The 26,180-nt window shown below is 37.5% G+C and overlaps 1 protein-coding gene across 12 annotated transcripts in view; it reads right to left on the reverse strand.

Annotated features, from left to right (window-relative positions):
• STK33 (serine/threonine kinase 33) overlaps positions 1–26,180 on the reverse strand; it is a 121,292-nt gene that overhangs the window by 80,896 nt on the left and 14,216 nt on the right. Inside the window, exon 2 of one of the 12 annotated variants that reach the window (XM_014844231.3) lies at positions 3,407–3,511. The exons of the other annotated variants lie outside the window; for them this stretch is intronic. The gene's annotated coding sequence lies outside the window, so the exon portion shown is untranslated. The remainder of the gene's footprint in view (positions 1–3,406; positions 3,512–26,180) is intronic. 12 annotated transcript variants of the gene reach the window in all.

A 26,180-nucleotide genomic window follows, 5' to 3' on the forward strand; every position in this document is an offset into this window, starting at 1 on the left:
AATGTCAATACCAAAAAGGGCAAACTACCCTAGTTCTGCACTGCAACAGGACAACAAAAGATTTGGAGACTACCAACAATGTCTTCTTTAGGTTAAAGAATGCCCCCTGGCAACTCATGCAATAATTACTTGGCATTAACATAGTCATGTGATTTATTTGGTATTTAACTAACAGAATATGTGTAAAGGAACTCAGGGAGGTTACCATATATCCCCTTAATAGCTAACTCGTAACTAAAGCAATAATACACAAACAGAGGGTAATATAAATTTTAAGCTTCTATAGATTAATAAAGAATATTTGATGTAGCATCCTTCAGTGAGCCACAAACTAAAGAAAACATTATATGATCAATTTAGATCCTAAACAACATTTTACAATGGAAAATAGATGAAGCAATTAAGGGCCCCTAAAGCATTCAGTTCAGTTTTATACCTTCAAGATAGGAACTGGATTAAATTATATCAATTATTTGAGAAATGTGTACATTTCTCAACAAGCATATTATTTAAAAACTGACCTAGTTTACTAATGAAAGAACAAGAGATTTTTCCATCTCTCCTTTTCCACAGAGAGGGTTTTTTTTCTTAAACAGTTCTCAGTTTCTTGACTCAGTGGTATAATACAGCTTTACATTTCTGCTTCATCTGCTGAAGCAAGATAACTCAGTAGCTATTGTCCAAGTAGATTTTCATTTCATCCAGACCATAGTTTTATACAAAGTAAATTTCCTAACTTCAGAGAAATTAACAACTACTCCTAATGAGAAACTCTTTAGGTGATGCCAAGAAAGAACCCATGAAAGAAACCCTGCTCAAGTAACAGTATGAATAACTCTGTACTAAATAGCTTTTTTCACCAACTTCAGTGCATTAAGTATGTTCCATGCATATCTTTTCATCATTGGATATTTTGAAATAAAAAATATATAAAATAACATGGTCTTAGTCAGTTGCTATTTTACTTTTCATTTGTTTCAAATGTTTCACAACTTAAGTCTGTGATATTACAAGCCCCTCCAGAAGACTTAAATAATATTCAAACACTGCTTTCAATTTAAAGGGCAAAATATCTGGAAAATTAAGGTCACAATGTTAGAGAGCCTAATGGAGTATGGATTTCTGCTTGAAGTACTTTGACTAGAAACCTCAGTAATTTTAAATCTGTCTCTCCTGGATATAATAAGTTTTAAAGCTTTGAATGAATTTCCAGAATATGTTTCACATCTCTCATAACTTCAGAAAAGGATGCAGCAGAGAAGCAAAGAGAACAGTCTCTATAATAATGGAATTTTTATGCAGTACCAATAAGTTACAGAGCCTTTAAAACAAAAGATGAATAGGACCATTCTTAAAAAGGAAAACTAACAAGCATTAGAAGGTTTCTTTGTAAGAATTTGTTCTTAGGTACAAAGTACTTTTCAAAAGATCAAGCAAAAGTAGATTCTTTGATCCAAGATGTCATAAATGCTATAGAATCATGATTAAACTGACTGTTAATTTTAAAATGTGAGGGTTTTATTTCAGCATTCCTATAGTTAATACAGCTAGTTCCATATTCCATTATAAAACCTAAGCCATTTTTTCAGATAGGGCACTACCCAGGAAATATTGAAAGACCAAAGCACATGGAACATGAACAACACTTGAAATATGGAAACAGCTTTTCAAGTGTTCATCTAAAACAGCGGTTCTCAACCAGAGGTGATTTTGCCTCCCAGGGGACACTTGGCAATGTCTAGGGACATTTTTAGTTGTCACAACTGGGGGAGTGCTACTAGGATCTAGAGGGTAGAAGCCAAGTATGCTGCTAAACATCTACAATGAATGCAACAGGCCCCAAACAGAGAATTATCCACCCAAAATGTCAATAGCGCCAAGGACGGGAAACCCAGATCTAAAACAATACCAAGCATACGACCAAACGTGCTGGAACGATGAACAAATATCTGCTGAATAAATGAATGAATCCTAAATGAAACAATTTAGTTCCCAGTTTTTATAGCTTATTACCTCCGTCAATTTGATGCTGCCTAATACACACACTATTTCTATTCTCAAGATCTTTATCTACTCATTCATCAGACTCCCCCATGGTGTCAAAAATGACCAAGTGAAAGCCAGGTCTATCAAGAATCTTGCCCTATGACATGATTCCAAGGAATCCAAAAGAGGGACACTATATTGACCATTTAATTGTCATTCAAATTAGCAGATGAAAACATTTTCAAAAGTGATTAAGAGCTCAAAAATATATCATTTTTAAGTATGGGAATTAAAACACTATTATTTTATTTAACCACGTTTGTTGATGAACCGAGGTATTTCACATTTATACGCCAAGATTAAATAACTAAAATAAATAGTCTTTAGAAAACACTCATCATGTGAACAATGTAATTAGAAAAGGTTAAAAGGCCCAGGTGATCTTCCTAAATACTAATTCACAATTTCCAGATCAAAAGAATCTTAAAGAAATTTTTAAAACTCTAAGGTCCCCAATTTAATCTAATATGAAAACGGCCTCCAGAGAGGAAATCAGATTTTTATGTTTTTATCCAGATTTATATGTATCCTTAACTGTTAACTAGCTAAAGACTGATTTTTATGAACAAATATCTAGAATGATGATGTCTGTGAAAAGAAGAATTATGAATACATTTTAATTTTTCCTTATAACTGTCAAATTTTTCGATTTTTTACTATATACATAATAATTTTATAAGAAAAGTAAATGATATATTCAAAGAAAAAGAGCCTCTGATAAGTCACATGCATTCATTAATTTATATAGAATCATATATTATTCCAGGGCTAAATTTTAAGAACAACAGAGCTAATCATAAAGATACGGAATTCCTAAATGATTTCTCTTTAAAGAACTTACCATGTATATACGGGGGAAAAGTGAATATAACTGAAAGAAACTCATAAAGAAATGCTTCTAGCCAAAACAACAATGTTAAATGAATTACAAATACTAAATCAATCATAAATATTTACACATTATTCTGCAACTATACTTTGTTTTAGTTGTCCTTGGAGACAAATGTTTCTATGAGAAATATATCATTGTCCTGTATATTTAAAAATTGCCTGAGATAACGTTATTCCAATTAAAAAAAAATCCTGAGAATTACATCAACCCAAGCCATGACATGGTCCTAAAGTCATAAATTGAGGAGCAATCTAATAGCTGTTCAAATGTTTATTCAGACAGAGGTAAAGGGTACAACTTCTCAAAGGGAAATAGGTTTTAATAAAAACTTATCAATAGGAAGTTGTCTACCAGAAGTATAAATCCAAATGAACCAATGAATAAGGAAATTCTATGTGGGATTATGCCAAACTCATTTAAATCCCCATGCACTTGGAAAACTCAAAACAATCAAAATAAGTACATTACCTAGACATGCTTTCAAATCTATTTCTCCCCGCTGGGTATCAATAACCAGAGAGGGTGCTGATTTGTTCTTTTCATTCATTTTTATGGCTAAACGAGCATGCAAACCTTCAAAAGAGAGGCAAAAATGGAAATGACAGCACCATTTATGAATCTAAAATAATCTCTGTGAATCAATGTCATTGAAATGTGGGAAGAGACATACAAACATCACAAGCAAGTGGTATCCCTTTGTTAGAAAACCTGAATTTAGGATTGTAAACGTTACAAAGGATTTTTGTATATATCAGTCCCTTGATGCATGTGTTTAGAGATCAATAACTACTTTTTAAGGGCAATCTAGCAACCAACAATTAACTTATAAATTCCTTCCAAAAATTTTTATTTCCAGCCTACCATATGCCAGGGACTGTGTTAGGCACAGTGAGAGAAGCAAAGGCTTATCCATCACAGGTTTTGGCCTCAAGAAGCTTCCAAGTCTAGGTGAGAAGATAAGACATACCTAGAAATAACTTCAAAATAAAATAAGCAGGGAGAAGTGCCTCAAGAGCAGTAAAAATAAAATGTCATAAGTCAGACGAAAAAGAAGTGACTTCTAGCTGAGGTGATCAGAGAAGACATCGAGATTAGATGGGAACTGTTGAGAAGGGCCTGGAAATACACATGGGATTTGGACACTCTTAGAAGGAGGCAAACAGATTGCAAGTGAAGGTGGACACATGGGAAAGCATCCATGCTCAGTCAGAAATTCCGTTGGCTAACGGAGAGTACTGCAGAAAGAGGAGTAACTGAAGATGAAGTAAGAGATTGAGACCATTTGGGAGGGCTTGACCATGAAGTTGAGAAGTCTGGACTTTATCGGGTAATTGGGGAGCTGGTAAAGATTTCTGAGCAGGAAAAAGCATCATCCAAGTTGTTTTTTAGGAAGATCAGTCTAGCAGTAATTGAAGTAACTGCAGATCAATCAAATGCAGATGATATGGCACACAGAGTGTAATGTAAGCCCGCAGGAATTCAGGAATTCATTTATAAAAATGTAATTTATATGCATCTTTTCAGTAACACAGCTCTATAAACTGTCTTGCTCATAGACTAGTACCTAATTATATAAGCAGCTAAAAAGGTCATAAGTACGATAAAATGATATCACAAAACCTCTTGTCTCTGCCTGGAAATCCGTCCACCCCCTTTCCCTTCCGGTAAACTCCTTATCCGGCAGGTCTCAGTTTAAATGTCACTTCTTCAGAAAGGCCTTTTTTAATCACTTATCCAAATTAAGTCTCCCTAGTTTTTCTCTTTCAAAGGAATTTGTGCTTTTTCTTCATTGCACTTATCACAATTTATAATTATATATTTCGGCCAGTAATTGAATAAAGTCTCTCTCCCCCACCAGACTGTGAGCAGACAGACAGTATTATTTTTGCTCATCAACATATTCTCCAGAGCCTGAAACAGTACAACACACAGTAGGCACTTCACAAGTATTTGTTCTATGAAGAATGAATGAACAAAGAAGAGAAGAACAGATTTTAAGTCACCACTGTAACGCCCTTCTTTGCTAAACATATACCGGCAAAGATATTTTCTTTCAAAGGGAAAGTTAAAAGAAATCTTAAATTTCAACAAATTCCTATCTTCTAAAATCAGAACAAAAGTCTATACTTCCACAAAGAAAACCTTAAGCCAAATATGCAAGCCAAAATATACATTCTTACTTCTCATATTTTTACAGAAATAATTCATAACGCAACCACTAGAGAACTGGAATAAGGAACAGAATCAGAGGACAGGGTAAGCACTGTAAGTCAGATGTAAAGAAGGTGATTCTACACTTGCTGTGACTCCTTGCTCCATGCACATCATGTTAGAACCTCAAGAAGAACTTCAACATGAAAGATTTCATGTTAACCTAAATCATCGCTGGAGTAGACAGAAGCCTCAAAGAAAGATGGCTAGGCTTCTTCACAAATAATTCATTCCCAAATAATAAATATATGGCTTTCGATCACATGCTGCTTGTATCTTTGTACTTCACACCACAAATTTGGTACACAGTTTTCTTCACATAATAATAAACGTAGAGAAGATTAGCAATATAATGAACCTTAAGTCATAGAGCTCTAGAGAAGTCCAAAGGAGTTCAACATGTGGCATTTGGGACTTATTCCAAGACGCAGCCCTTTGTAAAATTTTAATGTAGAAAAATCACCCAATTCGTTAGTATCTGTGAACTAGGAAGGCCTAACCAACTGTCAGGGAGGAACCAGAGGAGTTGGCTTAACCCCGGAAATGTTGAGCTACAATGGAGCACCTGCAACAAAAAGATATGATTTCCATCACTCATTTGGGGGTGTTTGTGCAACCAAATTTTGCAAATCCCACTTCATCTGGTTTTAATTAGGAAAATCCAACCTCTAGGAGAAATGTCTAAACCTCTATTTACAGCATGTATCGTGCCTTGTCTGTTCCACAGGCTTGTAAGCATCAAGAGTGCTCAGTCCAGCGCTTGATGAAAAGTAGGGGCTTACCTAATTTTTGTTGAATAAACATTAGTTGAACTTACTTGATTTATTTTGCTATTTACCCAAAATAGAAAATTCTATCTTCAAAAGCAACATTCACCAGTCACCATCAATTGAAGATTATTTTTGTTTGTTTTTAATTACTATAAAATTAAAAGATGATTGCTGTAATAGAAATTGGAAGAGTCCAGAGGATATAAAATGAAAATAGAAGTCCACAGCATCTCCATTCTCCACCCTGTAGACAAATACTTTTAACAGTTCTTGCATAACATTCTAGAAATTTTCTACACACTTATATAAGAATAAATTCTGTATTATTTTTGATAAATAAGATCATACTATATCTATTCTCATGTAACTTGCTTTTTTCCCTAAAGATTATAGCCTGGCCATTTTCCCATTATCAGTACACACACTTATACTCCTTTTGCTTTAATGGCTATATAATATTCTAAGGTATATAAGCACCTTAAATAACTTAACAAACTCATATCAATAGTCAAATATATCACTTTCAAATTGTTTCTATTACAAGCAGTGCTGTAAACAACATCCTTTGACATATATCTTTGTATCTTAAGATAAATATATTTCTAAAATATATTCTTTTTCTTTTTTTTAATTGCAGTAACATTGGATTATAACAATATATAGCTTTCAGATGTACATCATAATATATTTCAAATTCTGTGTAGATTACATCATGTTCACCACCCCAAAACTAATTATAGTCCATCCCCTCACATGTGAACCTAATCACCCCTTTTGCTCTCCCCCCTTCCCCCACAGTAACCACCAATCCAATCTCCATTGCTATGTGTTTGTTTGTCGTTGTTTTTATCTTCTACTTAGGAGTGAGGTCATACGGTATTTGACTTTCTCCCTCTGACTTATTTCACTCAGCATATTACCCTCAAGGACCATCCACGTTGTCATAAATGGCCGGATTTCATCCCTTCTTATGGCTGAGTAGTATTCCATTGTGTATATATACCACATCTTCTTTATCCATTTCTCCCTTGATGGGCACCTAGGTTGCTTCCAAGTCTTGGCTATTGTGTATAATGCTGCAGTGAACAAAGGGGTGCAGGCATCTTTATGCCTTTGCATTTTTAAGTTCTTTGGATAAATACCCAGCAGTGGGATAGCTGGATCATATGGCAGATCTATTCTGAGGATACTCCATACTGCTTTCCATAGTGGCTGCACAAGTTTGCACTCCCACCAACAACACTCCCTCTCCCACACTTGTTGTTTCCTGTCTTGTTAATTATAGCCATTCTGACCAGAGTGAGGTAAAATATATTCTTAGAAGTAGCATTGCAGAGAGAAAATGTATGAGCGTTTATAATTTTGACCAATGCCAAATCGCCCTCAAGAAAAGATATGTGAATGCCTATTTCACCACACCCTCTCCATCATTAGATATTTTCAAACTTTTTCATCTTCGCCAATTTGATAAATGGAAAATGGCACCTCGTTTTAATTTCTACCTTTTTAACTATAAGTGAGGTTAAGTATTTTTTCAAATTTTTACTATTTTTATGTTTCTTAAAATGTTTGCTCACATCAATTACCCATTTTTACATTGGCTGCTTATATTTTCTTGTTGACTTATCAGTGATCCCTGAATATTAACAGTACATCAATCCTCCTTCTGTCAAACAGATTGCAATTATTCTTCCCCACTTGAGTATTTGTTCATTGATTCTTATCATGGTGATTTTGCCATGCAAAAGGCTTGACTTTTTATGAAGTCAAATTATTAATCTTTTCCTTTATGGTCTCTGGGTTTAGAGTTATGCTTAGAAAGACCTTCTCTTTCCTGAGATTATAAAACTATATGCCTGTGTTCTCTTCCTAAGAGAGGCCAGGCACTGTTCTGAGCACTTCACATACATTATTGCATTTAATCCTCACAACAACTTTAGTGGGTGGGCAGTGTCATTGTCTCCATGATACAGATGAAGATTCTGTGACTATAGATGAGGTTCGAGCTTATCCAAGCTTACACAGCTGATATGTGGCAGTGCCAAGATTTCAACTCAGACCAGTCGACTTATCAACCTTAGGTTATGTCTACTAACCTTCTTTTCACTAAGAAAAATGAGGATTTTACACACTTATACATACCTCTTCTATCTTCTCTGCCTTATATTTCTAATATAATTCTTTTTTTCATTATTAATTGTACAGCCTTCACATTTTCTTCTGTTTTCATAATACACACAATTGTTTAGATTTAACTTAGGTCTATATTTAAGGGGTTCCACATGCCCTGCCAATCCTTTCATATATCTGCTTCTCCATCTGCAAGTTCTTTTTCCTTATTTATCACTTAGATGACCAATTCTATTAATGCAGCAATTTTTCAGGAATGAGGTCCTTGAATGTTTGAGAATACTGTTTGATACCTTTATACATAAACCACAGCTTGAAGGTATTAAGTCTGCCCACGCAGACCTCACCCAAAGCTCTGGAGATCTGCTCCACTACCTCCTGGCTATGACTGCCACCAGGATGTCGGAAGCCAGTCTGATTTCTCCCTACGGGTGACTTGCTTTTTCTGCCTGGATGCCTTTAAGATTCTTTTCCTGGGGCCAGCCCTGTGGCCTAGTGGTTAAATTCAGTACGCTCTGCTTTGGTGGCCTGGGTTTGTGGGTTTGGATCCCGGCGCAGACCTACACCACTTGTCAGTCATGCTGTGGCGGCAACCCACATATAAAGTAGGGGAAGATTGGCACAGATGTTAGCTCAGGGCTAATCTTCCTCAACAAAAAAAAGAAAGAAAGAAAAAGAAAAGAAAAAAATATTGTTTTCTTAACCTTGAAGCACACTAACTTTACTATTATACACTCACTTGGTAGTGATCATTCTGTTTCAGTTTTTCCTAGACCTCTGTGCCCTTTTGATCTACAAATTATAAATTTCCTTAATCTCTGAAGCTTTTTTTCTCCATTACATATCTAAAATTTTTCTGTCCATTTGTTCTGCTCTCTTTGTCAGGCACACCAATAAAACATATGTTGGATCTTTCCTGCCTGTCTTTATTATCTATATTGTGTTAGACAGACATTTTAGTTGCAAGCCTATGGTGGGAACCTTGCTCGAACTAGCTTAGATAAAAGGAATGTATTGGAAGGACACTGGAGTGCCTGACATAATTCTAGGAAATGCATGAGAGCAGCCGGACCTCAGGGATAACCAGAACCACAGACTTGAACACCACCACCACCAGGCCTGTTTATCTCAACTAGGACTGTCTCTCTCTTGTCTTTTGCTTCCGCTTCTATGTGTTGACTTGGCTCTTACTACAAACAGACCAACTTCCTTCACGAGGCAGGGACCATCGCTCCCAACAGCTCCAGAGCCTCACATGCCATGATCCTCACCACCAGAGACGGATTGCCTTGCTCTCCTCAATTCCAATTTTTAAAAATCCTATCTTCCCTCCAAATATTTCGAGTGAATACAGATGTATTTTTCTGGAATTTCTGTCCCCCCAAATAACTCTTAATCTGGTGTGCGCCTCATCCGTAAGCCGAGAGTAAAGCAGTTTAGCCAACTTTGATTTGCCAACTTACTGCTTATTCATTTCTGTTCATTTCGTTCTGGTCAACTTCTGCAAAGCTCCTTGTCCTTTCTTCCTCTTGCTTCCCCCTCACTTCATTATAGGTTAGAGGTCAAGTATAAAAAGATACTGTTCCCTTAGCCTCACCTCTCCCTCTATTCTGAGATATGGAACTGGCTCCCTCGGGGATTTTCCAATTTTTCACATGGCCTATCCCAACTCCCAAACCTTACAGGGTAGCGTGCTCACAGCCCTGCACTTACTTTCAGTGAAGTCTGCACTGTGTTTACAATCTAGAGAAGCGTGAATCAGTTTTTAGCATCCTCCCTAGATTTGATCCATATTTCACCTTACTTCTTAGATACCAGTCTAGCCTGGAACTGAACCATTTCCTAGTTTCATGGAATTTTTGTGTTTGTTTTTCATTCTATTTGTTAAGTTTTAACTAGTTCCATGACAGGGAATATGGTTAACATGCCTTTACTTTTCTAAATACCTTCTGAATTTTTAGAAGTAATAGTTACTATTAAAATTCTACTTTGGAAAACTTACAATCCATTCACTCATCAAATATGCATGGAATGTCAACTATGAATGTGCAAGGCACTTTGCAGGGCACTGAGATACATCAATAAGAAGGCAGCAGTGTTCCTACCCTCTTGGAGTTTATATTATAGACATTTAAACAAATGTTTAATAGAAAGATAGACATTTAAACAAATAATCACAAGGATAATATATCAATAAGGGGGTAAATGGGTGGTTATTGAAACAGAGATTAAACAGAGTGCCCAAGAGGTATGGATTAAATTATTTTAGCTAGAAAATCTCTGAGGTGCTTCTCAGCATGGGGAGAGGCAAGTCTCCTTGAAGCTAATTTTCTTTATTTTGTGATGAGTCACTTAAGTTGCCTCCCTAGTGACAGACTGCAAGATGAGTAAGTACCCTACATCTGGGTACAATAGGACCTTTCTTAGGTGTACAACCTAAAAATAACTACCTTTTTCTTGGAATGCAAAGTCCATAGCGCTTCTGGGAGTATTCCTTGGGAAGCAAAGTTAGGGAAACCTGTTGGGTTAAACCTGACATGGCCCTGACCCAAGTCTTCTGGCAAGAAGGGATGCAAATGTCACCAAAAGACTACTTTCTAGGCAGGAGCTGTCTAAGTTGGTGACCAAGCTCAACTCAGCCCAAGGGTTTATGAAGGAAGGCTCACTCTAGCCCAGCCTATAGCCAGCATAACACAAGATTATGCTTTGAGGAACAATAACTGAGTACATGAATGTAAACTACAGACATATTCTGCAATTTGGGGAGGTCATCACAATGCAAAGATAATTTGCCCATTTGGGCTGTGCAGGATCAGTCTTCAACAGCAACAGTCTTTATCAGCAACAGCTATACTGTACTTACCAGAATTCCAGTTCACTCTCCACCTGGTGCAGGAACCTCTTAGCCAACAGGTTCTTAGACAACACACAAAGTTCAGGGAGAGTCCTCAAAAAGGAGACACAGGGGACCACCCCAGTGGCATAGTGGTTGAGTTTGAGCGCTGTACTTCAGCGGCCTGGGGTTTGTCAGTTCTGATCCCCAGTATGAACCTACACGCTGCTCATCAAGCCATGCTGTGGTGGCATCCCACATACAAAATAGAGGAAGATGGGCACGGATGTTAGCTCAGGGACAATCCTCCTCAAGAAAGGGAAAAAAAAGGAGATACTGAACTTTCTGGCAATAAAAACATGTAGAAAATAACGTAATTAACTTGATAATTAAAAGAGATGGGACTACATTGAGATTTCTCTGAAAGAGTGACACTTGAGCACAGATCTAAAGGACAACAAGCAGTTAGCTAGGGAAAGCAAAGAATGCATTCCAAAAGGAGGATCCAGGAGGGAACTTGGCAGATTTGAGGAAATCAAAGAGGGCCAGTAAGGCTGGACTATGAAGAAGGGCTACCCTGTTGTCAGTCAAAGATGGTGAGGTAGGCAAGGGGCCATCTCCTACAGGGCCCTGTAATCTGCATTCAACATGAGAGGCTTTATCCTAAGAGCAGTGCAAAGTAATAAATAAGTTTTAAGAGTCACACCATCAGTTTGTATTAGTAAAACATGATTTGAGTTGCAAGAGGGAAGAGAGTCAAGAGTGGAAACAAGCAGGAAAGCCAGCTGGGAAGCTCTCTGAGGAAGAGTGAATGGGCGCAGGCGCAAGTAGGTTATAGATCTGGTTGCAGGGAAATCCCCATCGAATGCCTTCCTTCTCTACGAAATAGCAAGTGAGAGACAGAGTTGACTTTGGGCATTCATGGATTAAAAACAATCCCAAAAGCCTCTTGGAAGAAAGTGGGCACTATAGCAGAATTATAGAATTCTGCTAAAGGCTTAGAAGTGAATTCTGGCACTTGTGGATCCAGTGTTACAGGATACTGCTAGGTTAAGAATTCTATATTATTTTGTCAAAATAAATCAAAGTTTTACCCAAGAGATTAAAAGCTATATAAAGAGAAGAACTTTCCATTTGCTTGCCCTTGTACAGCATGTGGATGTACTCTTCCTAAGTATCACCTTCAAGCAACTTCAGAGGAAAAAAGTGAGAGAACTTAAGAAATACTTTTAGCAGTTGGCCACAGATAAACCCTGGCTAGACCACAAAAAAGAGGGCCTTATTAAAAGCATTCTTAGCTGATGGCCCTTTCACCATTAACCAGTCACTTAGGTCAAAAAACAAAAGATAAATGCTATTCCCCAGGTCTAGTGCCACCATCAACATGGAGGAAATGATGAAAGCGCTAGATTATAGGGGAAATTCAGCAACGGGTGCCTTTGGGAGAAGAAAGCTGACATTCTGTCCTCATCCCTTCAAAAACATATCCCAAGCAGAAAGAGATCTAGGATCAAAGCTATCTTTAAAGGACTAAAAGGTCTCAGAAGCACTGCTGCCTGCAGGTGTAAAAATAAAGTGACAAAAGTATACTGACAGACCAAATTAGTGATCCCTAAACTTCCTTTCAGGTTGGCCCACTACTCGTCCTATTAAGACTCTAGAAAGTCCTTGAGAGGGCACCTCCAGTAGTGTCATTTATGAAAAACCAAGCCAACAGAGAACACCAAGTACGATAATTAGTGGATTTTAGGAGAGGGAAAAAAACAACAAAGTGGTGAGAAGTACCAGGGACAGATCCACCACCATCCAATCACCGCCACACGGAGAATGTAGGTCTTTACTGTGATTCATAGGCAAAGGTTAAGAAACTTCACATTTTTAACAAAAACATCGCCACCCTCCCCTCCCTGGAAGCTACAACCCTCTACTTTTGGTGTAATTGGGCTTTACCTATGGGATTAATTTCCCACTGGATGTAAGCCTATGACCATCCCTACACTGCAGGCAGCATAAAACTGGGGCAGAAAAGAAATACCTCCTGCATCAGGAAGCAGAGTTTCATAGCTGGAGTCACAAAGCCCTGGGTTCAAATCTCAGTTATACCATTTACAAGCTATATGACCCCAGGCAAGTTCCTGAAACTCTGAGCCTCAGTCACCTTGTCTGTAAAAGGGGATTAGAATCTGCCACAGAAGATTATTATAAGGAGAAAATGAGGTAATATATCCACAGTGTCTCAGCACAGTGCCTGACACATAGCCAGTATTCAATAAGGGAAAGGCATTGTTAGAAGTAGAAATCGTAAACTCTTACTTTTGTGTTCATTTGCTCTTCTCTGCTGCCCTTGAAGAATTCTCAGGTCTTAGATGCAACCTGTCTACCTGGAACCCCAATATCCCATCTATCTCTATCCACAGGATCCACTTGTCCCTCAATCGACCGACAAGCCTCTGGATTTACCTTATTACCTACCCAGACCTACGGACTCTGCTGACCCACCCTCCTGTGTAACTTCCCTCGCTGGCTCGGCCTCTTCTGCATGTTGCCAGTGTGACAAATCTGAAGTCAAGTCACATTGTTTCCGTTAGTTTGAATGCTGCCTAAAGGGCTTTATTTAACCTACAGTAGCCAGAACCATTACTTACGTAAAACTAACATGGTTGGTCAACTGAGAAATTACTCTGTAGTCAGGATCATGCCAGACTCTCTAAACAACTAGATTGGATCCTTCCAAAATATGACTCTCCTCTTTTACAACCACACAAGTTGCCTCAAAATGTTGCTTCTAAATGAAGACTCTTAGTTTCTGCATCTTAATTCAATACCTTCTTATGTCCAAAACTTGAAAGCTGAGAAGTAAAAGTCCCTAGGCTACTTAAAAAAAAATTTCCTAGATCCATACTGCCTTAAAATTACCAGAGAGTATCTACTAGTGAACACTAAATAATTTCACTGTTTCATTACTCTCAGGGTATATTCTAAGTCCTTGATTGAATTAAATGAATCAAGAAAGGAATGTGGAGTACTAGAAACCCAAAATTGGTTTAATATTTAACGTGTGGTTAGCTTAGAGGCAATAAAGAAATGTCAAGGTCATTAGCCTTTTCTATGCCAGGTAGCATCTCACAGGATATCTTGATTAAATTCTGCAAATACAATCTATTGAGCCAATATTGGGTCTTATAATAGACACGTATGCTTTTGCCACTATAAAGATGACTCTTTGATTATGTTTCTAATTCAAAAATTATTCTGCTACCCAAGTCTCTCTCATAGCATGCTTCTTTAATTTAGTGTACAGTGGCCCTCCATAGCCACAGGTTTCACATCCGCAGATTCAACCAACCGCAGATAAAAGGCCTACGATGGTTGTGTCTGTACTGAACACGTACAGATTTTTTTCTTGTCATTGTTCCCTAAATAATACAGTATAACAACTATTTACACAGCATTTACATTGCATTAGGTATTATAACTAATCTAGAGATGATTTAAAGTATACGGGACGATGTGCGTAGGTTAAATGCAAACACTATGCCATTTTATATAAGGGACTTGAGCATCTGCAGATTTTCGTATCCACAGGGGTCCCGGAACCAATCCCCGCAGATACTGAGGGATGACTGTACCTGAAATTTTGCACTTTCAAGAACAGAAAGCAGACAATATTTACATTGCCAAGTGATAGACTGACCTCTAGTGGAAATTAAAGAAATTACTCAACAAGCTTTGAGAGGTCCCTAATACAGTTAGAGCTAACTTACAACATTGTTAAAACAATGATTAAAACACTGACAATAAAAATTAACTTGGGATTTCTAATCCATTCAAGCTAGGAATAAGAGAATAGGGTTAAGAGCAGAGACTGGTTCACGGCTCACGTGCCACTTCCTAGCTGTGTAATGTTTGTCTCAGTTTCCTCATCCGTAAAATAGGAAAAATAATATTACCTACCTCATAGGATTGATGTGAGGATCAAATGAGTCAACATATGAAAAGTATCTAGAACATTGTGTGGTACATTGTTCAGTGACATAAAATTATTGGTTATTATTATTTGTAGCTGGAAGAGATTATGGTTGGAGGCAAATTCTAAGTTAAGAGGTTATGAAGAAAAATGAGAGAGTCCTAGCGGGAACACACTTCTTCAGGGATTAGGCTATAACAACCCAGTACAGCACCAATCCAGTTAGTCCTCCCACTTCCAGAAATACAGGAGCTATGCCTGCATATAATGGAACAAGGGGGAACCAGAAGGCAGTGAACTCGAGCTAGATAACGTTTTGTGGGAAATATTGGGAGTCTTTTTGCTGTCCCAATATGGGCATGATGAAGAACACCACATACTACCTTTTAAACCCAAAACCGAGCCCCCCTGGATCTTTTGGGCTTTGAACTCCTTTCACACCCAGTATCTACAGCACAGGCAGGCAGCGCCCTGCTGCCCACTAACTGATCCAGCCTCAGAGGCTGAATCACACGGGCAGCACTTTTCTACCTTTTCTATGACCGACTTATTCTTGGGTTGGGCTTCTATTACAGAACTCTAAACTTTTCAAAACAATATTCCACTGCTTCCAGAGTAACATACCCGATTACTGACTAAAAGATGCTTCTATACGAAGTTAACAATTTCCACCTCTTTTTCCAAGGAAAGCCCAAATTGGCAATTTTTTTCAGCTGACAGAAATACCCATAAAATTGAAAAATGATCTGTAATTCCAAGGCATTTCTTTACCACAAATAATTGCCAGCCAGAGCAAAATGGCTTGTTTTTCTCAAAAACAATATGATCACTCTAATAAAACGAATATAGTTATCCTTTCCATCACTGTCCTGAGGTGCCCTGATTCATTTCAGTTAATTCAAATCTTCTGTGAACACTCTAAACTGAAATTAAAAGTTGCGATTCAGTTATTCAGTACAAACAAGAACCCATTAAAATGACATAAAAGTTCCTCTAAGATCTTATTCATAACATTTACATATACTTATTACAAGAAACTAAAAAGGACCAATTTCTGTAACTGGAGCAGACAGGATTAACAGCAGATTAGATACTTCCAAAGAAAAGATCAGTTAATTTGAAAGCATAGTAATAGGACTTATCCAAAATGAAGCCCAAAGAGGAAAAAAAGGACCAAGGGAAAAATAAACAGAGCTTCAGTGACCTGTGCGACAACATCAAGCATCTAATATACATATAAATGGAGTATCAAAAGGAGAGGAAGAAAGGCAGAAAAAATAAAGAAATAACGCCTGAAATTTTTCTAAACATGATGAAAACTATAAACCTAAAGATCCAAGAAGTTCAACAAACTCCAAACTGCATGTCAGTTTTTTCAAAAAAAAAAAAAAAACAGATAAAAAGGAAAAACTGATGTTAACCTCATCAAAATTAAAAATTTTGCTCTGCAAAAGACCCTGTTGAGGATTAAAAAGACAAATTACAGACCATGAGAAAATACTTGCAAATCACATCTCTGACAAAGGACTTGAATCTAGAATATATAAAGAACTCTCAAAACTCAACATTAAAAAAAATCCAATTAGAAAATGGGCAAAACACATGAATAGACATTTCACCAAAGAAGATACACAAATGGCAAATAAGCACAGGAAAAGATGACCAACATCATCAGCCATTATGGAAAGGTGAATTGAAATAACAACGAGATGTCACCAATCAGAATGGCCAAAATAAAAAACAGTGACAATACCAAATCCTGGTGAGGATGCAGAAAAATTAGATCACTCATACAGTGTTGGTGGAAATGTAAAATGATACAAAAACTCTGGAAAATAGATTGGCAGTTTCTTTTAAAACAAAAAATGGACTAACCATAAACCCAGAAATTGCACTCTTTGGCATTTATCCCAAAGAAATGATAACATATTTACAGAGAAACTTGTACATGAATGTTAATAGCAGCTTTATTAATACCAGTCAAAAACTGGAAACTACCCAAATGTCCTTCGATGGGTGAATACTTAAACAAACTGTGGTATATCCATACCAAGGAATGCTACTCAGCAACAAAAAGGACAGACTATTAATACATGCAAGAAACTCTGATGGAGGGAATTACACTAAGTGAAAAAAGCCAATCTCAAAAATTAACATACTTTATGATTCCATTTATATGACATCTTTGAAATAAAAAACTATAGAGAGGAAGAACAAATTAGTGGTTGCCAGGGCTTACAGATAGGGGAGAGGTGGGCGTGAGTATAAAGGAGCGGCACGGGGAGCCTTATGTATCTTGATGGCAGTGATGGCTACACAAAGCTACACGTGTGATAAAAATTTCTGTAGAAGCATACACACACACACACACAAATAACTGCATAGAATAAGCTCTGTGGACTGTACCGTCAATTTCCTGGCATTGATATTATACCGCAGGTAAGTAAGACGACAATATCGGGGAGGATGGGTAAAGGGTGCAGACTCCCTGAACATTTCTGGGCAACTTCCTGTAAATCTATAATTACAGCAGAGGAAGATACTACGGGGACTAACTCAGTCTAAAGAGTCAGCTGATCATTTACAAACCAACATTTGCAGACGGCACAGACAATGTTAGTAGGATGGGGTGCCAGAGGGCAGCAAGCAGAAACCAGGCATCTGAGACAGAGTGAACGAAGAGAGGGTCCTAAGAGGAGGATTGAAGAGGAGCTAAAAACAAACAGCAATAGCTTCCTAATCCTTCTCATGACTGCCTCTCACTATAAGGATTTAACCAAAGTCTGGGAAATTCCTACCGGTGACCATAATTTGCAGGGACAACAAAAGAACAGTCTATGTTCTGAGGTGACCTCCTTCATTCAAGGCAAGAATTACAACCAACAATCAAGAGAGTGTGTTTCTAGGCCTTTAAGATTTCATTTCCTTTTAGCACTTTCCAAACTATTTGACATTCATGAAATCATCTAATGTAATAAGAGGAAATAAACCTGAAATCCGATTTCTGATTACAGATAAAACTCTTATGATATGTTACTATCTATCTGATTAGATGTATGCCACAAATTGTATTATTTCAACTGCTTGATGTGTGAATAAAACAGATATTAACTTTCTCACGCTGAGTAATAATAGCTAACATTTATTAAACATCTTTTGTGTGCCAGGAACCAGTCTGAGTACTTCTAGGACACTGTCCAGCTTAATTCTTATAACAACCCTATAAAATAGGTTCTATTATTAACCCCGTTTTACAGATTGAAACCAAGGTACAGAGAGGTTAGGTAATTTGCACAAGGCCAAACAGCTAATAAATGATAGAGACAGGCTTCAAATCCAGGAAATCTGCTACCAGACCAAACTCTTAGCAGTGATGCTATAAAACAAAGCAAGCGGTAGACATTCCAGGGTTCTATAGATTCACAAAAGACTACTGGATAACTTTAAACAACCCTGAATGAAGTATGGAAGAACTGTTCTACCTCCCCGGAATTTAATGTTCCAAACAAACCATTGGTTGATTAAATTATGGTATAACTTTCAAAAATTTCAGCGCTATACACCAAAACTCAGGCGTAGTCAGGGCACCATGAAAAAAATCACAATTTATCATCAAAGCAAAATAACACACACACAAAACACGGGCTTAGAAGATATGTTTTCAGACCCTTTTTTATTCTATGAAATGCACTTCATTCAATAAAGCGTTTTATGTATAGGTACCAGTCTGGGCACTGGAAATACAAGAGGAAAAATACAAATAAGGTCCCTGCTCTTGTGGAGCTTATCTTTTAAGAGGGTGAAGAGAGAGAGACAGAAAAATAAAGAAATAATGAAATGTCCATGTGCTATGACGAAAATCAGACGACAATGAGACAGAAAGTAACTACTTTACTTTTGGGGGCTACTTTAGTTTGAATAATCCAAATCGTCTTTCTGAAAGGTGATACTTAAGTGGAAAGCTGAATTACACGCATTTTTTTAATGTGCCAACTATACAGATTTAGTAATTCCATATTTTAGTATATGAAAACTATAACTTATGCCCAGGAAAAATAATTTACCTAATGAGCATTAAAGTGATAACTTTACATCAGAAATAACTTTAGAACACCCAATAATGTAGAAGTAAATATTGATAATCCTTTGCCCTTTTTCTTGTAGTTCTCATTTTCAGACACCATGCATATGAAGGAAAAAATAATAAGGTGCATATGTATAACATTCTTGAAATGATAACACTATTGAGATGGAGACTAGATCAGTGGTTGCCAGGGGTTAGATGGAGAGAGAAGGAGGTGGTTGTGGCATGAGGGATCCTACACACACATACACACATACATACACATAAAACTGGTGAAATCTGAATAAGGCAGGCAGATTGTACTGCTGTCTATTTCCCGATTGTGATATTGTACGACAGTAATGTAAGATGCTACCAATGGGGAAAACTGGATGAACAGTCCAACAGGACTCTGTATTATTTCTTACAACTGCATGTGACTCTACAATCATCTCAAAATAGACAGTTTTTTAAAAAATATAAGGTGAATATCAGATATTTATTTAGGAAGTATCAGAATATTGCAAAGAAATAGCCTTCGACAAATTTCATGCATTAATCCATTAGTTTAACTTAAGAACTAGTCCTTGTCGAAAAGAGTAAAATAGACTTTGAGGCTTACAGACCGAAAAATCAGAAAATATGCATTTTTCATATAAAAGGCATATGTAATCTCAAATGACCTAACTATAAACGTATTTTAACCTTCATCATTTTCAAATTAGGACTCAGGAAATAAACTTATACTGTTAAAAGGAAGCAAGTCAAATGCCCTAAGTAAATATAGGCAACAAGAATTTCAGGTTTTCTGTATGTATTTTGTAATTAAACAATGTTAACAATATGTTCTTTTTGGGGAAAAGATATTTTTGAAACTAGAAATTAAAGATGCTAATTTAACTTTAAAGTGGAAATGTCTCCTAAGTTTCATATGTAAAAGGTATTACTCTACATTCTTTTTAAAGTATAAAAGAAACTTATTCGGGGGGAAAAATAAATTAAGCCTAGAATCTCCTTTTTAAAAAAAGAATTCTATCATACCATTTTGACAAATTTATGAGAACCAAACAAAGCAGACGGTACTAGTACCACACAGTATAACTTTAAATAAATAACTACTGTCATACACATCACCGTGCTCCATTCCCACTCCTTGGTTAACAATAAACGACCAAGAACAAAGAACAGACTTATGAAGCATCACCTGAAACTATTAATCAGAAAGAATCACAGAAGCATGATGTGAGTAATGCTCAGATCCCACTCTTCCTTTAGTGGTGGACATTCAGTGTTCCCGAGGAAGCTATTTAACCTTTGCACCTCAATCTTCTGAGCTGTAAAATTAGAATTATGATACCGCCAACTAGTACACAGGGATGCTGAAGCTTAATGTAAGATGCTGCATCTAAGCTACCCCAACTTAATACATTCCAGCAGTTCTTGCTCAGGCAAAACTTCCGAAAGTACTAAGGTGAACCCCAAACTCTTGTTGCTTTCCATTTTATCTTCAAACACCTGGAAGAACATTATCAGAAGTTGAATATTATTACCAGAAGATTTAAAAACTAATGCCTGACTCAGAGACATGGTAACTTTAGCAGTAGTTAGAATAATGGAGCTTTCATAAATGGGCTATTTTGTGATATCAGACTAAATGTAAACATAAGCATTCCATAAAAATATCACAATCCATAAAAGAAAGAAACAGTAATAAGCTATATGTATGATCACATCCTAAAAACGTGTTAATTCCTATTGTGTTTCTTCCTTCTCCAGCAAAGAGAATACACAGAACATACAAAATGAGAAGTGAAGATGCAGACAGACAAGGTGGGCAACAATGACGTAGCCACTCGGCCCAGCTGAAGTAGATGCTAAAGAAAGTTGCAGACGCAACCTCAGAGCCATCAGTACACTTTAAAACATTGTGGGAAACAGGAGGAGTTCTTGGACACTGACAGTTAGGAGTTACACAAATGAGAGAATCTGATCATTTCACCTTCACCAGCCAAGGAACACGGGTCATAAACTGCCGGAGCCTGTGTGTCAATTAGCCAACCCTGGTCTAATCAGACTGGGAGGGAGGGCAGTTGGCAACGGCAGGAACTCAGACGTGTCAGAACAGAGGTTTGGGGACAGGAAGATTCATTTAAAAGAAAATGCAGGAGGACAGGAGCCCCGAAATGTATCTAGTACAGAGTTAACAGAGAGTACTTGTAATAGCTGATACGATACAACTACCAAAACACAATAGGATCACTCTTTTACATTCAATTATTGTGTTCCAAACACAATACAAATAAACTAAGAAGCTATATTTCTGGATAAGAGATTTAAAATTTTTCATTAATCAAAGTGACTTTAGTCTGCATTCTAGAGCTCACTGACTATAGATTCTAGAGCTAATAACTGAGAAACAGAAAATAGGCAGAAAGACAATAAAGATGTTCCAAGAATGCATAATTAGTAAATTAGAACATTAGGAGAACAAATCAAACTCAGTCTTGACTCAAATTTCAGAAGCCTATGTGACTTTCCACAAACTTCACTTATCATTTACTATTTATGCAATGTGCTATAAAAAGCATCTTAGATATGTTTCTTGATTCTACCATGTAACCCTTCTTAATCTTCATCTGGGCATATAAATATATTATTTTTCTATATTCTTATGTTCATTTAAAAATTTCTAGAACGACTCCTGAAAATAGAAACTTCCCATTCAATAACACAGAAGACTACAAAGTACTGTGTGATATTAATACTTATCTTCATATTCACTTTATATTCTCCCAGAATATATGCAGAAGCTATGAAGACGTAAGTATATACACCACTTGAACTCCACTCCATCTTATAGCTCTGTACTTCTTTATATACAAACTTATTTTGGTTTCCTTCATTTTATGTGTAGATCTTAAAATTTCCCTTTTGCCCATTTTCTGGATATACTCAGTGGCAACAGAGCCATTACAGCCATTTTTCTACGGCTGCTTTCTTCAGCAAGAATCATACCACAATCCTACTAAAGGTCAAATGCATCGGCGCCTCTCCAGGGAGGTTCTCCCATGCAGTAATGAGTCATTTTTCTTTAGGAAGGGAAGTTTCACTCTGTTGAGTAAATGTCCGCTCATATGCAGGCATCTCTCACTCCAAGTCAGTCAACTATGCCACAGCCTTCTCTTTTCTCATTTTTGAAATCTACAGGCCCTTACATATATATGATTACAGTGCTTGATGTGGAGCCCTGAGCATAGAAAAGCACTGGCCTATTTGTTGATTTATCACACACCTGTACTTGGAATAAAGATACTTCCATATTAGCAATAAAATATAACACTTCCTATAGCGAACTACACCATACTCACAGCAACCCCCTGGTTTCTTGTTTAGCACATACGGTGGACTTGCACATGCACAGAATAACTTAAATTCAAAGTTATTTATTACAGTATTGTTTGTAATAGCAAAATACTGGAAAATATTCAAATGCCCTTCAGTGGGGGACTAGTTAAATAAATTGTGGTACATCCATATAGTGGAATATTAGTCAACAATTTTTAAAATGAAGAGGCTCTTTTTTTTTGAACTGGAACAATCTCCTAGATATTGTTGGGCAAAAAAATCAAGGAGCAGTCCAGTACCTATAGTATATTACCATTTGTGTAAAACAGGGGTGAAATTTCATTTATATATATAACATATTAAATGTGTAATACAGATATATATTTAATTTATACATACACACACGTACAGAATGTCTCTGGAAGGACACTGACTCATTGCAGGGAAATGAGTGTCAAGAGGACAGCGACAAAAGAAAGACTTTTTCACTAAATACCCTTCTATTTTTAAATTATGTACCACATAAACTACTATCTATTCAAAAAATAATTAAACTTTAAACTAAAAGAACGCATGGTGTAGTAGTTACATGCAGAGGCTCTGCAGATAAGAAGACTTGCGGTTAAGTGCCAGCTCCGCCATTGACCACTGCGTGACCTCAGACAAGCTCTCCACGCCCCAGTTTCCTCACCTATAAAATGGGGCAATGGTAGTTACTGGGAGAATTAAATCAAATCAACTACGTAAGTCACTTAGCACAGTGCCTGCAAACTACTATTACTTAATGTTCTCTTTTAACTGGTACTGAAGACTTGGAAATCACAGTTACACTCATCATCAATCTTTTTCTCTTTCTTCTTATTCTCAGGGAGCAAATTTTGCAAGTTCCTCTGTCAAAAACATATGGCATCCAACCATTTCTTTCCAGTTTATAACCACTAGAGATTGGCCCCCAGACCCCAAAGAATCACCTAAAAGAGTGTGAATTTCATGAGCGAGGCAATTAGGAGCCACTGCACACTCAGTGCAGGTTTTATATCATATAAACTAACCTTTCACTCCGATCCTCACTGCCGCTTTATATGGATACCTACACAATCTCTACTAAATACCAAATGCCACCAACTTATATCTGTATTCCTAGTTTGCCATTTATAAAGTATTTTCAAATACTTCAGCTCAATTCCTCAAATAAGAATCCCAGAAATAGACAGTCCATTAAAGGATATTCTAATTTTTGAACAACCATGAGGCAAGCAGAGCAGATATTTTTATTCCTCTTTTGTAGATGAACATTTTTAGTTGAAAAGCAACCTATTAAATATGAATTTAAAGATTTTAAAATAATAAACAAAGGAAATGAAAGCCAAAGATGAGGAGTAACTTGCCAAAGGCCACCTGCTTTACAAGAAAAAAATGCCTAGCATTCAGATCTTCTCAATTCACCCACGTTTTTACCAGGAAGTGTCCCTTCTTACCAGGAAGTCATCACGTATACTGTCTTTCCTCACCTAGGAGGCTCTCAGCTACCTCAACCAAGACCTGGTTCACAGAAGCTGCACTGGATCTGGCAGCCCCAGGTCGCTCTCTGAACTCCAGCCACTGCAGCAGCAAACAACTTAGCACTTCCCTGGGGGTCCTCTGCTATTATTTCATGTTGGTATTGTCTCCTCAGATGTAAGCAGCCTGGGAGCAAGTTGGTCCAGTGGAAAAGGCACTGTAATCACCACCCCTGACCCTATCCCCCCAACTCCATTATCCACTGTCATTTCTCTCCACTTGGTAGCTCAGACTCCCAGCCTCAGCCAAACAAATGTACCTGCTGCCTCATCCATCTCTCCCTCTAAACTCCTCCACGGATGCCTTTCCCTTCCTCCCGACCAAGCCACACTCCTCATCTCCCACCAAGCCTTAATCCAACCTGCCTCTCAGCCCATTTCCTTAGCAACCTTTCTGCAACTGATGTACACAGTGCTGCACAATATTTTTGTTCACATCTCATGATATTTCTACATATATGCTCATGTTCTTTTCACCTGGGCCTGTCTTGTCTTTCCATTAGCTTGCGAAGTTAAAGTTGGGAATAATGTCTTCTATTCTTCTGAATTTGTCCACAACCCGAAAAACAGTATACTATTGCACATAGTAACTCTTGTTGATTGACTATTTTCTGAAAGAGATTATGTATCTTCAAAACACAATCAACTTCTTTTCTACTTTCATTTTTCTTTTTTTCAAAACTTCAACTATTCAGGGGGCCGGCCGGGTTACGCAGTGGTTAGGTTCGCACATTCTGCCCTGGATTCACCAGTTTGGATCCCAGGTGCAGACACGGCACCACTTGCCAAGCCATGCTGTGGTAGGCGTCTCACATATAAAATAGAGGAAGATGGGCACGGATGTTAGCTCAGGGCCAGTCTTCCTCAGCAAAAAGAGGAGGATTGGCGGGAGATGTTAGCTCAGGGCTAATCTTCCTCAAAAAAAATATTCAACTATTCATTCTGCTCTGAAAAGACTGTCTTCTCATGTTTATGTCAAACACACCTACAAGTTGCAACACAGTACTATTCCATAGAGAAAATTCCTCCTAAACCAGCCATGTAAATGGAGTGTGGGTGCTTTTTAGTTCTACAAATGATTATGTTATTCCATATACTAATAAAAATGCTTGTTCTACACAGATTACATAATGAGGGTTCCCAAATCTATACATTCAGTTGAGATTTCTCTCCTAAGTTTCAGACCCACAGTACAACTGCATACTGGGCATATCTACAAGGATGACCCACAAGCACCTCAAATTCAACATGTGCGCAACAGTCACAATCATCTCACCTTGCTCCTCCCCACTCAACCTTCGCCTGGAATGCTCCTCCCCCGCCGCCTCCTGGGCTCCCTGTCTCAGTGACTCGTCCCACCATCACCCAAACGGCCAAGTCATAAATTTAAGAATCATTCTACTCTCCTCCCTCTCCTTAAATCCACAAATCCTGCTTCTACCTCTAAATATCTTTAAAATTAATCCGCCTCTCTGTAGAATGCACATAGAATGAGAGAAGAGAGAGAGTTGGAGAGGAGGACTCATGCCTAGGCCCCCAAAATTCCAGGACTGGGGAGCAGTGATTAAGACAACTGACCCTGGCACCAAACTGGCATGATTCAAATCCCAGCTGAGGCACTTACGAGCTATCTGACCTTGGGCATATTACTGAACCTATCTATGTCTCAGTTTTCTCATCTGCCCAACTGAGATAAGACTAGTAGCTATCTCATAGGATTCTTGTAAAGTATAAATGAATTAATATAACGTAAAGTGCTTAGAGTAATGTCTGGTATACTTTATAGTATTCACTACTATTTTCAACAGAAATATGATTCTGTTTTTATTTCACAAGGTACTTGTTCTACAACAGTGTAAAATTCAGAAGTTTTTCATCAAGACAGAAAATCAAAACATAGTCCAATGTCCAATTAATCTAAGCCTCCATCCCACTTAAAGTTTTAGTCATGTTGTGCCTATGGACATTTCCCTACTCTACGACTCCAATATCTTTTACGTGGATTGCTATACCAGCCTCCAATTAATTGATCTCTTGATCTCTAGCCCTTTCCAGCATATTCTCCAAACTGCAGCCAAAATGACTTTTCTAAAGTACATATCTAATTATGCCATTCTCCTACATAAAGCCCTTCAATCACCCCCTATTACCTTAAATCAAAGTCTAGATTCCTTAACATGGCTGACAGAGCCCGACAGGTTATGCACGATATGGTCTCTAGCCTCATCTTTATCCACTCTCATCTCGTACTCTAGGCTCCAGCCATCATTCTTTCAGTGCCTAAAGTTCTCTCAGTTCCTACGTCCCTGAGGTCCAGACTTTTGCATATGCTATTTCCTCTGTTAGAAACGCCTTGCCCCATCA

The sequence above is a fragment of the Equus asinus genome, chromosome 20 (assembly GCF_041296235.1).
Source record: "Equus asinus isolate D_3611 breed Donkey chromosome 20, EquAss-T2T_v2, whole genome shotgun sequence".
Lineage (NCBI taxonomy): Eukaryota > Metazoa > Chordata > Mammalia > Perissodactyla > Equidae > Equus > Equus asinus.